We start from the raw sequence: 16,296 nt of genomic DNA, 5'->3' as shown, positions 1-16,296 counted from the left end.
TATTCCCCTTTAATTCAGATATATACACACGCATACACATTAATCATATGTACATCTGTGGATTTGATTTATAAAACAAAAACAAGCAATTGGTAATTTTTCTTATAAGAACCAATCATTTGGGTTTAATTGGGCAGATTTTTAACTATGAATTATAAAATGATCAACCTTGCTGGTTATTGTAGGCTGTCACTCTCTTTTTCTCAGTGTTTTTTTTTTTTTTTTATAAATAAGCCAAAGTGTATGCATTTGTGTTTTTCATTCCATTATCGAAGGAACACTTGTCTTCTGTCTCATGATTAGAAACTGTAACACACCAGGGTTCTGATTACCTCTGTGATGACAGGGCAATGTTGATATACATTTTAATTACAAATAAAAGTATTTTTTTTAATAAACCAGATTGTTTGTCAAACTTTTTTTTTTTTTTGGTCAAACTAATATGTACAAATTTTATGAATGTAAAGCATTTTTGGGCTTTGCTTACTATACACTGCCTTTGGACACAATGGGGTAGATTCACGTAGATCAGCGTTTCTTTGTGCGGGCGTAACGTATCCTATTTACGTTGCGCCTCTTTTACAGGCAAGTGCTGTATTCTTAAAAGAAAGTTGCGGCGGTGTAGCGTAAATAGGCCGGCGTAAGCCCGCCTAATTCAAATAGTGAAGAGGTGGGCGTGTGTTATGTAAATTAGGCTTGACCCAACGTGATTGAAGTTTTTCCCGAACGGCGCATGCGCCGTCCGTGGAATTTCCCAGTGTGCATTGCTCCAAAGTACGCCGCAAGGACGTCTTTGGGTTCGACGTGAACGTAAATGACGTCCAGCCCCATTCACGGACGAATTACGCAAACGATGTAAAAAATTAAAAATTCGACGCGGGAACGACGGCCATACTTAACATTGGTAAGTCGCACTTACGCCACCATATAGCAGGGGTAACTATACGCTAACGTAAACGGCGTAAATGTACTGCGTCTGCCAGACGTACATTCGTGAATTTGCGTATCTTGCTGATTTACATATTTCAACGCGTAAATCGGCATACACGCCCCTAGCGGTCAGCGGAAAAATGCAGTTACGATCCGACGGCGTAAGAGACTTACACCGGTCGAATCTAATAGAAATCTATGCGTAACTGATTCTATGAATCGGGCGCATAGATACGTCCGGCCGGACTCCGAGATACGACGGCGTATCTTGTCTGTGAATCTATCCCATACTGTGTGAAAAAGCTAATATACTATTGATCAGCACTCTGAGTGTTTTTTAGCTGACTTGGCCATTCCATGAAGCATTTACTAGTGTTATCCACCAACAATGAATTTTTCAATAGCAGAGAAGCGTTAGTCTACATTCATTTCTTTAGCCCCCTCCTAACATCTCTTTCAACTCTTTGCTCAGGTACCTAAAAAGGTTTTAGCCACAGGTAACGGATGGCTTTCATTGTCCAGCCACGATCACATCAGGTAATGGCTGGGTGTGCAAATAGTCACGAATGGCTATGCTGGACGTGGACAGCCTGGCAATACCACGCACAGTCTCACAGCTAGCCACTCTCTGCTATCAAACCCAGGTGGCAAAACACCTGTGAGAATGTACCCGAATACATTTATTTCCTTTGATTGCCTGTGTCAGCCAGTGGCCATATTGCAGCATTTTCCTGATTGATATACTGTATTTCAGGAAATACTGCATTATGGCCACTAGATGGAGCTGATGATCATAGGAAATCAACTTTAACCACTTGCCGACTGGCTCACGCCGATATACGTCGGCAAAGTGGCATGGGTGCGCAAAAATACGTACCCATACATCACTCCGGCGGCGGCTAGCGGGCGGGTGCGTGCCTGCTGGTCCCACGGACTCTATGTCCGCTGGTGAGCCCATCTCTCCTACAGTTTGAACACGCTTAATGCCTCGATCGGCCCCTAGTGTTAACCCCTTCCCTGCCAGTGACATGTACACAGTAATCGGTTCATTTTTATAGCACTGATCGCTGTATAAATGTCAATGGTGCCAAAATAGTGTTAAAAGCGTCCGATCTGTTCACTGCAGTGTCGCAGTCACGATAAAAATCGCAGATCGCCACCATTACTAATAAAACTTTTTTATAAAAAATGCCATAAATCTATCCCCTATTTTGTAGATACGATAACTTTTTGCGCAAACTAATCAATATACGCTTTTTTTAAAAAAAATATGTAGAATACATGTTGGCCTAAACGGAGGAAGATTTTTGTGCGTGTGTGTATGTGTGTGATATATATATATATATATAATTGGGGATATTATAGCAAAAAGTAAAAAATATTGCTTTTTTTCAAAATTGTTGCTTTTTTTTTTTGTTTATAGCGCAAAAAATAAAAACTGCAGAGGTGATCAAATACCACCAAAAAAAAACTCCTATTTGTGGGGAAAAAAGGACGTCAATTTTGTTTGGGTACAACATCGCACAACCGCGCAATTTTTAGTTAAAGCGAGACAGTGCCGTATCGCAAAAAAGAGCTAGGTCAGGAAGGGGGTAAATCCTTCCGGGGCTGAAGTGGTTAAAGGCAAATTTCAGAAATTATTTGTGAATGCTTGAAATGTCAACACAATGTTTTATTTATTTATTTATTTTTTTTAAATTACTAGATTTGTAGTGGAGCTTGCTCCCAACAGGATTATCATTCAGTTGATATACGTGATATTGGCTGATATACGTCGGCAAAGTGGCATGGGTGCGCAAAAAGACGTACCCATACATCACTCCGGCGGCGGCTAGCGGGCGGGAGCCACGGACTCTATGTCCGCCGGTGAGCCCATCTCTCCTACAGTTTGAACACACTTAATCCCTTGATCGCCCCCTAGTGTTAACCCCTTCCCTGCCAGTGACATGTACACAGTAATCGGTTCATTTTTATAGCACGGATCGCTGTATAAATGTCAATGGTGCCAAAATAGTGTTAAAAGTGTCCGATCTGTTCACGGCAGTGTCGCAGTCACGATAAAGATCGCCACCATTACTAATAAAACTTTTTTATAAAAATGCCATAAATCTATCCCCTATTTTGTAGATACGATAACTTTTTGCGCAAACTAATCAATATACGCTTTTTTAAAAAAAATATGTAGAATACATGTTGGCCTAAACGGAGGAAGATTTTTGTGCGTGTGTGTGTAAAAAAAATTATATATATATATATATATATATATATATATATATTGGGGATATTATAGCAAAATATAAAACATATTGCTTTTTTTCAAAATTGTTGCTTTTTTTTTTTGTTTATAGCGCAAAAAATAAAAACTGCAGAGGTGATCAAATACCACAAAAAAAAAACCTCCTATTTGTGGGGAAAAAAGGACGTCAATTTTGTTTGGGTACAACATCGCACAACCACGCAATTTTCAGTTAAAGCGAGACAGTGCCGTATCGCAAAAAAGAGCTAGGTCAGGAAGGGGGTAAATCCTTCCGGGGCTGAAGTGGTTAAAGGCAAATTTCAGAAATTATTTGTGAATGCTTGAAATGTCAACACAATGTTTTATTTATTTTTTTGTTTTAAATGAATAGATTTGTAGTGGAGCTTGCTCCCAACAGGATTATCATTCAGGTATACCTAGCACAGTGCCTGCTCTTTGTGCCCTCCTAAAAAGAGGTGAAATCTGGAGACTATCTATTGAAGTTCCTGGAGACTTTTGGTGTAATTCAGGAAACCAGCTGCAGGTGTTGCAATATACAAGCATAACATAATGAACTCATTTTCCTGAAATAAACATATGTACTTCAAAAAACCCTGCCCACTTTTACATGATCTGCATGTATAAGAATCTAGCATTGCTGTTAAATTACTAAAAATGGTTTTAATTAAATATGAAAGATCTATAAAGTTACAATGAACTGTATTTTATCACAAATGTTATAACTTGGAAAAAAGGTTGCCAGTCAACAAATACGTCATTAGTATAGAAAAGAAATAAAAGATCCGTAAATGCCAAATAAGAAATATGTCCATGTGAACTATACCCACAAGAAAAAACATAAAAAGTGTAGCGCATTTAACAAATGAAATAACACCTAAATATGTTAAATATAATGTACATCAGTGAAAAACAATAACCAATTATGAAAATGGTGTGAGACACTGAATAATATAAATCGGTCACTGATGAGTGAAGATAATAATCAAAAAGTTCAATGTGAATTGAAGTGGTAGTACTCCCAATGATCTGGAATGAAACAAGTGCAATAGAGGAAACCGCCATCGACCAATGAAGAAGAGGCTTACCGGAGGCAGAGAACCCTGAAGAACATATTTTCAAAGGGTCAACTGGGCATGGTGTAAACCACTGTAAAAACTGGATCCTCAGCTGCAGTTCCCAGAAAAACGACTCCCACACCGATCCAATGAGAACAAGGGGATTAATTAATAAAAAGCTGCGCAAAAAATAGTGCTCAATATTAGTAAACTGAAAAAGATATACAAAAATCGAACACAACAAATATAAAATAAAGTGCAATAATATACTGCATAAAATGCACCGTGTATCAAATTGATGACAACAATCAATGAAATGTAAATAAAAAACAAATAGTTCATAAAGTCCCACTGTAAGAAGGAAATCAAGCAAACTTCATATTTTAAAGGATGGATGCCAATATATCTATAACATGGAGTCTTCCTAGGGATAGTCTGGTGACATCAAACCGCAAAATCACCTAAGAACAGTGTTGTTAGGATAGAAAAGGGATCCTCCACCTCCAAAACTACTGCCACTTACCAGAAACTAAGATCCAAGAGATCTATTTTCGCAAGATAGCCTGTATCACAGCCTTGGTCTCTGTATGCCGCTGACAGATGTCTGCAAACAATCCAAATATGTCCCCAGTTCCTCTCACCGGATAAGCAATGTGGTGATGACGGTATCCGAACACACGTTGGTCTCCTCTTGCAGCTTCTTGGTACGCTGTCGCCTTTTTTGAAATTCCAGTGATAGTGCATGAAATGTACCCCCTCGGCTGAATTGTAAGGGTGGCAAGCTATGAAGCAAGGACATTTTGTAGTCTTAAGGCCTGTACACACGATCGGATTTTCCGGCAACAAATGTGTGATGGCAGGGTTTTGTCGGATAATCCGACCGTTTGTATGCTCCATCGGACAATTGTTGTTGGAATGTTTTATAGCATGCTTTAAAACTGTCTGACAACAAATGTGTTTTGTCGTAATATCCGATCGTGTGTACACAAGTCCATTGGAATAAAATCCAAAGTCCAAACACGCATGCTCTGAACCATAAGACAACATTAGCAGAACCTGCCCAAAGGGTGGTGCTAAAGAGCAGAAAAACCACATAGTTTTGTGAATGTTTGCTGAAAAAGTTCTGTCGTCTGTATGCAGAACAGGTTCACGGCCAACGCCCTTCGCAGAAAAATTTCACTGATTTGTCCAATGGAAATCCGATCGTGTGTATGAGGCTTTAGTGTTGCTGCAAGGTCCACCTCCAGTATTCCCACACAATCTGACAATTTTTTAAATCTTGTTCCACCACCGGTTGTTGGAAAAAAAATAACTCAACTTCGCTGTTTCTTAGCCCCAGAGTGAACACCACCTTTGATTCAGGACATTCTGTTGGGCCCAGGTCATTAATTTGTTGAACCTCCTTCATCCCTAAGGGCCCTTTCCTTCGTAAAATCCCCGCTGAGCTGGCAGCTGACAGGGCGGTCCCCGCACACTGTGCAGGGACCGCCCTGTCTTTCCTCCGCTCTCCCCTATGGGGGATCAGATGAACACAGACCGTATGTCCGTGTTCATCCGATCCGATCCGGCAGACGGAAGAAAAATAGGATTTCTTCCGTCCGCAAATGCGGATCTTTGCGGAGGCAGACAAATTACGGGTGTCAGCGGATGTTCATCCGCTGACACCCGTAATCACATAGGGACCCATGTATGTCCCGTTTTCATCCGCAAACGGACGGATGAAAATGCGGACATACGGTCCGTACGTACATTAAACAGTTTTCTTTCCTTCAACCATGTTTTTTTTTTTATGAATCTGCCCACAGGTGCCTTGTTGTCTGTGGGTCAATGGCAGGGCCGTCTTTAATATTAATATTGATTGGACCCTGGGCAAACATTTTCTTGGGCCCTCTCAATCCACATGTTGACTATTTTCAGGCAGTGTAGGCTCAAGGGGCAGCTACTTTGGGCACCACAATGACTGGGCCTGAGGCAGCTTCCCCTTTTGCCCTGACTTAAAGACAGCCCTGGCATTGACCCAAAGAAAACAAGGCACCCGTGGGCAGATCCGTAAAAAAATGCTACACAGATGCAAACGCTGTGTTTTTTCGCCCATGTGCAAGAGGTCTTATTATGAAATTTACTGCAGGAAACAAAACAGATGCAATTCCTGACTTCATTAAATCTTACATTGCAAAGCATTGCTTTATTTTCTACCTTATCATTGCACTGCCTGTATGCTTACCTGTCACTGAACTTTACTTAACAAATAGGTAACGTATTAATGTTTCATTTTAGGCATTATATTTAACTTTCTTTTTTGTAATCCAAATATTAGCATGAGTGAACTACTTAAAACTTTTGAGAGAAAAATCTCTTCTACCAGTGTTTTCCTTCATTTGACATTAACAATGTTACTACATAAAAATAATAGCATACCAGCTGGAGTTAGATCTATATACTTGATCGTGTACACTGACACAAGAACCACAGAAGGGGAAGTCAAATTTTAGAGCCATGAAATGAAAGAGAGGAACTGTGACAACAGGAAGTCAGCAGAGACGAAATAGTCATCCAACCACATAGTATAAGAAATAGGACAACTTTGGCAGATTACTGAACACAGCATATCGAAGAGAGATAAACTCAAAAGACCAAGACATAACACAATCGGAACGGTAAGGAAAAGATGACTTTACTCCATTATTTATTTCATTATGTTTTTTACTAGAAAAAAATGATAGTCATATAAATGTTGTCATAGTTGTCAGTCTTTCTCAGATACATTGATTAAGCATGTCTGCGTATGGGAAACCTAAACTGAGAATAATACAGGGGCGGCCATTGGTGATCTTCTTATAAAAATGTTAGTTGCCGGGTTGTCTCTATTTTCTGTCAGTTACCTGGAACAAGCAGGCAGATTAGATAAACAGAATGAAATCCGGGTTCCTAATCTGTATACATGTTCCAGATCAGTGCTTCAGGAAGAATGTAAACCACTGGATCAGTGTGACAGCCAACATTGTCAGAAGCCAACAAAGGCAGCATCCACATACTGTACATTCAGTGGGGGCCCATTAACTAGGGTGACCAAATATCCCCGGTTTCCGGGGACAGTCCCCGGATTGAAGACACTGTCCCTGGACCAAGTCTGTCCCTGGTTTTGTCCCCGGATTGGATTTGAACAGGGGCTGGGGCAATTTCAAAGACAGTCAGTACAGAATTAAAAAAAAAAATATTCTGAATTAACACCCTCCCCGCTCCGCCGCTTCTACTAGCTTAGGGGGTGTTTTTTTTCCCTCATTATCTGTGCCCCTTTCTGATTATCATTTGCTGGTCGGAGTGGAGGGAATATTTCTTCCGTTTTGGGTGTATGCCCATTTAGCTCCGCTCGTATGTTCTTCTGCCTTGGCTCAAGTCCAGGCCAGCCGCCTGCCTGCTTATCTCCTTGTCTTCCCTGGCGGAGTGATCTTCCTCCGCTCCCCACCCAGTAGTAGCCAGGGCCCGGAGAGTAAGAGTTGACAGGCTGTGAGGCGGGCAGCGGCGGCGATGGGCAGAGATTCGCTGATTGCTGCCATTACTAGTAAAAAAAGAATATGTCCCGGATTTCATTTTAAAAATCTTATCACCTTACCATTAACTTGTGCATCGTGGCAATGTGCACCAAGGTGCGCATATTTCTCTATGAATTGCCACTACGCATGCCAACGCACAATGCATACTGGACTTTGTAGTGGGCTGCATTTTGAAGAAAGAGTCACGCACTTTTTTTCGTCTGTGTACAGATTATTTTATAATGAATTGGCTGCCTTAAGGCCTTGTTCACAAGGGCATACTTAAAGGGCAACACCACTTTCGTTGGGAAAAAAATTACAAATAAAAAAAATATTATTATATAGCATATACAACTGCGACACAAGTCATATTGTCATTGAATGTTATTAAAAATTACATTTCCTTTTCAATCTGCAGCTCTGTAATTTTCTGTAAAATGCAATGCAATATGGCTACCTGGAGGTGTTCTGTACACAGTGTGTGGAGGAACGACCCCCAACCCAGAAACATCATTCCATAATTGTGTGATTTGGCTCAGTGATTTCTGCACTAAGATCCAAGTCAGATATCAGGCATCCCCACAACAAAAATTTAATTTTTGGTAAGATAGTCCTAATAGGAAATCACGACTAAAGAGATGCAGACCCTGCAATTTTCCCTATTAGAGTTCTGCAGGTGCAGCAGCTGGTTGATATTTATGAAACCACTCCCATTAGATTAATTTCCCACATGGACACAGACAAACACACAGGGATTCCTTCAGTATAACAAAAGGTAGGAATCTGCAATAAAGTTTATTAAAATCCTTGTAATGTATATCGATTACCTAGAGGGTAATTTTTTTTCCTCAACAAAAGTGGAGTTACCCTTTAAGCTCACATCTGTGCAAGGGGTTGTTTTTTTTCTCACAGGATGTACATTTATTCTGTGCATCCCCATGTAATCAGTCTCATTCATGTCTATTGGAATGCAGTGGCTGCATGGACACGGCCGCTACTGCCAATTTGACATCTGTGTGGTTGCATGTTCCTGAACGCTAACAGTGTAAGTTTGGGTATGTGCACCCAAACAGATATCAAATTGGGAGCAGTTGCTGTGTCTGAGCAGCCATTGGGTCCCAATAGACACAGATTGGGATGCACATAACAGCTGTGCATCCTGGTTGGGTACACACGGATGTAACCTTAAAGTATACCCATGTGAACGAAGCCTAATGCAGAGCCAGTTAATGTGTTCCATAATGTATTGCAGTTGATTAATTTGTGTAAATGGGCCCTCCCGCCCAATGCCAGCCTTTTCTAAACATTATTGGCCAGCCGGGAAAATTCAACACAGCCAATTAGGGTCTATTCACACTTGAGACTGCAACTTTGGACATTTAAGTCGCATGACAAGTCGTCCCCAATGATTTCCATTCATATATGTGCGATTCAATATTGCAGCAACTTCAGAGTAGTTCATGCACTGCTTTGGTCTGACTTTTATGCAACTTGAGGGCAATAGACTTCAATGTTAACCCTTAAAAGTTGCATGAAAGTCGTACTTGAATGTTATACAATGCAACAGTTGTCCATTATCACTGGTCAATGCCCAACATCGTATACAAGTTGCACCCATCCAAAGTTGCATCAGAGTTGCACTGCAAAGTCGGTCCAACTTTGGAGTTGTCAAGTGTACACTGAACCTGTTTGCTGTGATCTACAAATAGTTATTGAGGGATCAAGAAAATAGGCTTGTTTTTACAGATACCCGTAGGCTGAAACTCACTGTTAGTAGCTGCCATGATTCCAATTTCATGGCATTGTATTAGTCTATTCCTCGAAGATGGCCAAAATAGTTTACGAAGACAAGGCTGATTAGACTGTGATGTTTTCCAATGAAATTGTATTGGGATTATATAAAAATGTTAGTTTAGTGCAGTTTTTAGCTGAATTATAAAATAATAATATAATTACATGGAGTATAGAAAACAAGACTAGAGCCATGGTATAGTGTAGTTCTGGCATAAGAAATGCTAGGAACAGGTAATATGACTACTATGTCAAACTATCATTGCTTTATATGCAGCCTGTGCATTTATTTAATTGTTTCCACTAAGGTTTTAGTTCATATTGTACTTTCCTCTATTTGTAGTTTACAGAAATGGCAGCTCGGTAGCAATATGACTGTGCATTTAATTAAGAGGAAGTGGCTAGCTACTGTAGAAAACCTAAAACTCTTCTGTGAAAGAAGTCTAGTGTTGTGGTGGTTGTTTTTACTTTTTCCATAAAACATGGAGAAATTTTAATTTTTGCTCCTGTGTGTGTTTAGGTGTTACCCTATAGCTGAACAGATCTTAAGAAGGAAAAAGGTCACCTTGTTTGATGCAATAGAAGCTTTCTCAGCTTTTCTGTATGTAAGCTTATTTATCATCATGAAGGACCTAGGCAAAGAATTAAAATTTTCAAGGGTTAGCATAAACATAAAGGGCCAGATCCACAAAAACGGGCGTATATTTAGGCGGGCGTAGCACATCTCATATGCGCTACGCCACCGTAAATCAGAGTGGCTCGTAGGGTATCCACAAAGAACTTGCTCCCATATGTGGGCCGGCGTAACGTAAATCTTCCGGCGTAAGCCCGCCTAATTCAAAGTAGGCTTGGAGTGGGCGTGTTGTATGGTAATCTAGTATGACCCCACGTAATTGACGCTTTTTACGAACGGCGCATGCGCCATCCGTGGACGTATCCCAGTGCGCATGGGCGAAATCACGTCGCAAATAGTCAATGCTTTCGACGTGAACGTAACTTACGCAAAGCCCTATTCGCAAGCGATTTACGCAAACAACGTAAACGACGGAAAATTCGACACTGTCCCGACGTCCATACTTAACATTGCGTACGCCTCATAGAGGCAGGGGTAACGTTACGCCGAAAAAAGCCTTACGTAAACGACGTTAAAACATTGCGCCGGGCGGACGTACGTTTGAGAATCGGCGTATCTAGCTAATTTGCATACTCTAAGCGGAAATCAACGGAAGCGCCACCTAGCGGCCAGCGTAAATATGCACCTAAGATCCGACAGCGTACTAAGACGTACGCCGGTAGGATCTAGCCCACATTCAGGCGTATCTTGTTTTGTGGATACAAAACAAAGATACGACGGCGCATCGTAGAACTTACGCGGCGTATCAATAGATACGCCACCGTAAGTTCTTTGTGGATCTGACCGAAAGTCGGATCTGGCCCAAAGTCTATAAATAAGCTGTTTGTCATGAACAGCTGGGCAAAGGGCAGAAAGGCATGGTTTGTATGGCTCTGCCTACTATCCTAAATTGAGGAACAAATCTTTAGTTTTAGAGATTTGAGATGAAAGAGAAATATAGATATCATCTGCTTTGAAAAAGCTCTACAATGCTTTGTAGAGGTAAAGAATGCTATTCGATTGTGCCTCTGAAGCAGCCGGCAGAGACTGGCGAAACCAGTCAGGTTATCCCATTGTCCACCCCTTGATTTCGACCACTTGATATTCATACTTCTATGGCACGGCAGACCCTGCAGGGAAAGATCACCCCACTCCTTTAAAGACATTGGTGAATGAATGAATGAATGAATGAATGAATGAAAACTTATATAGCGCAGCACATGCAAACTTAATCGCCTCTGGGTGCTCAATGGGACCTGATAAGTATACCTACAATACCTCTTGGATGTGGAACTGTTTCACTATCTTGTGTACTCTTACCTTGGATTATAAATTGGTCCGCAAGGGAGCGGGATTGGTAGGTTGAGTTTGTCATATGACTTATCACGGATCATCAGTACAGTGCAGTGTGAGGAAGACAATTTAGGACTTGGTATGTTTTAACAGCTGACTATGTTATAATATTCATTTAACATCATACCACACAAACCCTGGTCATTATACAGTGCCTTGAAAAAGTATTCATGCCCCTTGAAATTTTACACATTTTGTCATGTTGCAACCAAAAACGTAAATGTATTTTATTGGGAATTTATGTGATAGACCCACACAAAGTAGCACACAATTGTAAGGTAGTAGGGAAATGATAAATGGTTTTCAAAAGAAATATCTGAAAAGTGTGGTGTGCATTTGTATTCAGCCCCCTTTACTCTAATACCCCTAATTAAAATCTAGTGGAACCAATCGCCTTCAGAAGTCACCTAATTAGTAAATAGGGTCCACCTGTGTGTAATCTATTCTCAATATAAGTATAGCTGTTCTATGAAGCCCTCAGAGGTTTTTTAGAGAACTTTAGTGAACAAATAGCATCATGAAGGCCGACATTAATCAGAAAAGCAGCCAAGAGGCCCATGGTAACTCTGGAGGAGCTGCAGACAACTTTTGGTTGTGCACTCCACAAATCTGGCCTTTATGGAAGAGTGACAAGAAGAAAGCTATTGTTGAAAGAAAACCATAAGAAGTCCTGTTTGCAGTTTGGGGGGCCACAACAAACATGTGGAAGAAGGTGCTCTGGTCAGATGAGACCAGAATTTAACTTTTTGGTCTAAAAGCAAAACGCTATGTGTGGCAGGAAACTAACACTGCACACACCCTGAACACACTATCCTCATTGTGAATCATGGTGGTGGATGCTTTTCTTCAGCAGGGACAGGGAAGTTGGTCAGAGTTGAAGGGAAGATGGATGGCACCATATACAAGGCAATCTTAGAAGAAAACCTGTTAGAGTCTGCAAAACACTTAAGACTTGAGCCTGGGGCAGAGGTTCACCTTCCAGCAGGACAATGACCCTAAACATACAGCCAGAGCTACAATGGATTGGTTTAGATAAAAGCATATTCTTGTGTTAGAATGGCCCAGTCAAAGTCCAGACCTAAATCCAATTGAGAATCTGTGGCAAGACTTGAAAATTGCTGTTCACAGACCCTCTCCATCCAATCTGACGGAACTTAAAGGGGTTGTAAAGGAAAACATTTTTTTTCATAATAAGCATCCTTTACATGCAGACATTCCTCTTTTCACTTTCTCATTGTTAGTTTTTGCTCAGAAGTTGCTATATTTCTTCTCTGTTCTGTTCACTTCCTGCTTGTCAGATTTTACTGACCACCTTGAAGGGAGGCTTTACTGCGGTGGTCAGTAACATGCTCACCCCCTCCTGGGAACTACATCTGTGTGGCAGGACGCTCTCTACGAGTTAGAGACTTCAAGGAAGTGTGAATTACTGGGCGTGCCGCAATTCATACTGGGAAATTTAGTTCTTACATAAACGAGCGCCGCAAACCAGGAAGTGAATGAGAGAACAGAAACTAGAATGCCGGAGGTGATATAGATGAAGGAATTTAATAGGTATTTACTTGTTTTTTAACAGAATCATTACACTATTCTGTCTGTCTACCTTGCAGACATTAATTTTAGGCAAAACATTTTTTTCCTTTACAACTCCTTTAAGCTATTTTGCAAAGAGCAATGGGCAAAAATTTCACTCTCAAGATGTGCAAAGCTGGTAGAGACATCCCCAAAAGACTTGCTGCTGTAAATGGAGTGAAAGGTGGTTCTACAAAGTATTGACTCAGGGGGGCCGAATACAAATGCACGCCATGGTTGTAACATGACAAAATGTGGAAAATTTTAAGGGGTATGAATACTTTTCAAGGCACTGTACCTCCTCTGGACCACTGTTATTACCAAATTTTCTCAGCTACCCTACCATTATTCATCTTTGTCATCTTCCAGCACGAACTTTGGCATTTTCTTTTAGCCTTGTCAGGATACAGACCTTATTGTGAAGCAATCCAGTGAATGGGATGAATAACCTTACTGCATGATACTAGCCAAATATTTTGGTTTTGCACACAGACATATACGTGTATCCCTCTGGGGAAGCCATATGAGCCAGGGGGTGATACTATAATTATATACGGTATTTGTTACATTTGTGCTCATATCCACATGTTTATAAGAGGTGGACATGGTGTTTTACCTGTATGTATGTCATTGGTTGAATGATACTGATTTTAACGTAGATTTTTCATTTTTTCATTTGTGTTGATAACAATAAATATTTTTTGTACTTTCATGATGTGCACAGTGAGTGGTGTAAATAGTTTATTGTGATAATTGAGCACAATCAGGTTTTTTATTTTTGAGTTAAACATATAGGGCCGGATTCAGAAAGAGATACGGCGGCGTATCTCCTGATACGCCGTCGTATCTCTGAGTCCGACCGGTCGTATCTATGCGACTGATTCAGAAAATCAGTTACGCATAGATATCCCTAAGATCCGCCAGGTGTAAGTGTCTTACACCGTCAGATCTTAGGCTGCAATTTCAGGCTGGCCGCTAGGTGGCACTTCCGTATGTTTTACGCAAGGAATATGCAAATTAGGATTTACGCCGATTCAGAAACGAACGACCGCCCGGCGCTTTTTTTTTACGTCGTTTGCGTTCGGCTTTTTCCGGCGTATAGTTACCCCTACTAGATGAGGTGTAGCTAATGTTAAGTATGGCCGTCGTTCCCGCGCCGAGTTTTGAAATTTTACGTTGTTTGCGTAAGTCGTTCGCGAATACGGCTGGACGTAATTTACGTTCACGTCGAAAGCATGACAATTTGCCAACGTCATTTGGAGCATGCGCACTGGGATTCAGTCGCGGCCGGCGCATGTGCAGTTCGTTCGGCGCGGGGACGTGCTTCATTTAAATGATACACGCCCCCTACCCGCCGAATTTGAATTCCGCCGGGTGATTTACGCTACGCCGCCGCAACTTTACAGGCAAGTGCTTTGTGAATAAAGCATTTGCCTGAAAAACTTGCGGCGGCGTAACGTAAATGAGATACGTTACGCCAGCAGAAAGATCCGCTGATCTTTCTGAATCTGGCCCATAGTATTTACCAGGAGCTCCCATCCCACTCCTCCTCCCCATTTTTTAATTTTTAGAATAATATATATATATATATGGAAACTCTGTAATAGTATTTGTAAGAGGCAGCACCTTGAGGGCCCTTTCTTCTTTAGTGTATGAAGAGGTAAAGAGCTTTTTGGTTCTTTTTGGCCTTATTTAGCGCCAGCAGATTACATATATTATACATTCACATCAGTCCCTGCCCTCAGGAAGCTTACAATCTAAGGTGCCTAACTCACATTCATACATACACATACCAGAGCCAATTTAGACAGGAGACAATAAACCTACCAGCATGTCTTTGGAGTGTGGGAGGAAACCGGAGTACCCAAAAAATTCACGCAGATATCTTTAGTCTAATAAGCTCCAAAAAATTTACATTCTACACGCTGTAAATATTTTCAAATGTTATTAGGGCAACCCAGCAAGACCAGCATAACAACATCTTAAGGACCTTTCACTTATACTAGTAGACTATAAACTATTGTAATCAGTGTCCTTTTTCCTTTTGAGTCCCTGTTTGTTGCCTTTGCATTGAAAGGATTGCATGTCTATCAATTCAATTTTGGTTTAGGGTAGTCAGCAGCATTTATTAAGGCAAGCTAAGATTAAAATTTACTGGCCCACTATTAAATGCAGTTTTAACTTAGAAATGGTTTACGTACTTAAATCAGTTGCTAGTGTAGAATTAGCTTGAGTCATACACTCTATTCATTGTTTACAATAATCCAGAACAAATACTTACATAGATTTCATGCTAAATAAAGGAAACAACATTTTCTACACTTCCTCCTGTACTATAAATAGTATTTACTTTATTAGAACAAATGTAATGTGGGCTACTAAAGCAGATTAATGGAGCATATTGATGTTGATAGATACATCCAATCATATTACTGTATAAGCATGCAATCTGGTTTTTATTCACACAGCATGCTGTAGCAGAAATCGTACTCTCAAACTACTGCCTAGAAGTTATCCTTAAATAGAACTGTAAATGTAATGTAAATATGGGAGTCACATTCACACACAACCAATCTATTTATTGCCAAATGGAAGGAGAATGTGTTTTTTTTAGAATCTTATTCCTTGTTTTGTTGTCAGGAAAAGATATATTGACGATATATTTTTATCTGGGATGGAGATATAACAGTGTTAGAAGCATTAAATCATGAAGTGGTAGAATTAACCTTTGATATTGGGAAACAAAGGGTTCATATTTTGGAGATAACAATTTAAGGTTTCAGATAAGTTACATGCAACATCTTATTTTAAGCTTACTGACCATAATTTCTATATTTCCATTGTTCCAATGAGTTGTCATCACCCATCTTTGGTTAATAACTTACCCAAAGGTCAGTTTGTGAGAATTAGGCATACTTATGATCCATTAGAGCAGGGGTCTCCAAACTTTCTAAAAAAAAGGGGCCAGTTTACCATCCTTCAGATTTTAAGGGGCATCATTGTGGCCAGTGGGAGTAGAAAAAGCCCCAAAGACAGTGGGGGGAAAACAATGCCCCATCTTTAGTATCAGTGGAAGGAATTGTGCCCTATCGTTGGCGTCAGTGGGAGGAATAGTGCCCCATCAATAGTATCAGTGGGAGGAATAGTACCCCATCAATGGTATCAGTGGGAGGAATAGTACCCCATCAATGGTAT

General features: G+C 40.5%; 1 protein-coding gene across 2 annotated transcripts in view; it reads left to right on the top strand.

The window, feature by feature from the left end:
- The first annotated feature begins 6,692 nt into the window (after positions 1–6,692).
- The window catches only part of LOC120931574 (src substrate cortactin-like), a 75,003-nt gene continuing 65,399 nt past the window's right edge, over positions 6,693–16,296 (top strand). Inside the window, exon 1 of one of the 2 annotated variants that reach the window (XM_040343153.1) lies at positions 6,693–6,899. The gene's annotated coding sequence lies outside the window, so the exon portion shown is untranslated. The remainder of the gene's footprint in view (positions 6,900–16,296) is intronic. The other variant, XM_040343152.1, reaches the window with a different exon arrangement.

The sequence above is a fragment of the Rana temporaria genome, chromosome 3, assembly GCF_905171775.1.
Source record: "Rana temporaria chromosome 3, aRanTem1.1, whole genome shotgun sequence".
Taxonomy (NCBI): Eukaryota; Metazoa; Chordata; class Amphibia; order Anura; family Ranidae; genus Rana; species Rana temporaria.
This window is presented reverse-complemented; position numbering and strand designations above follow the sequence as displayed.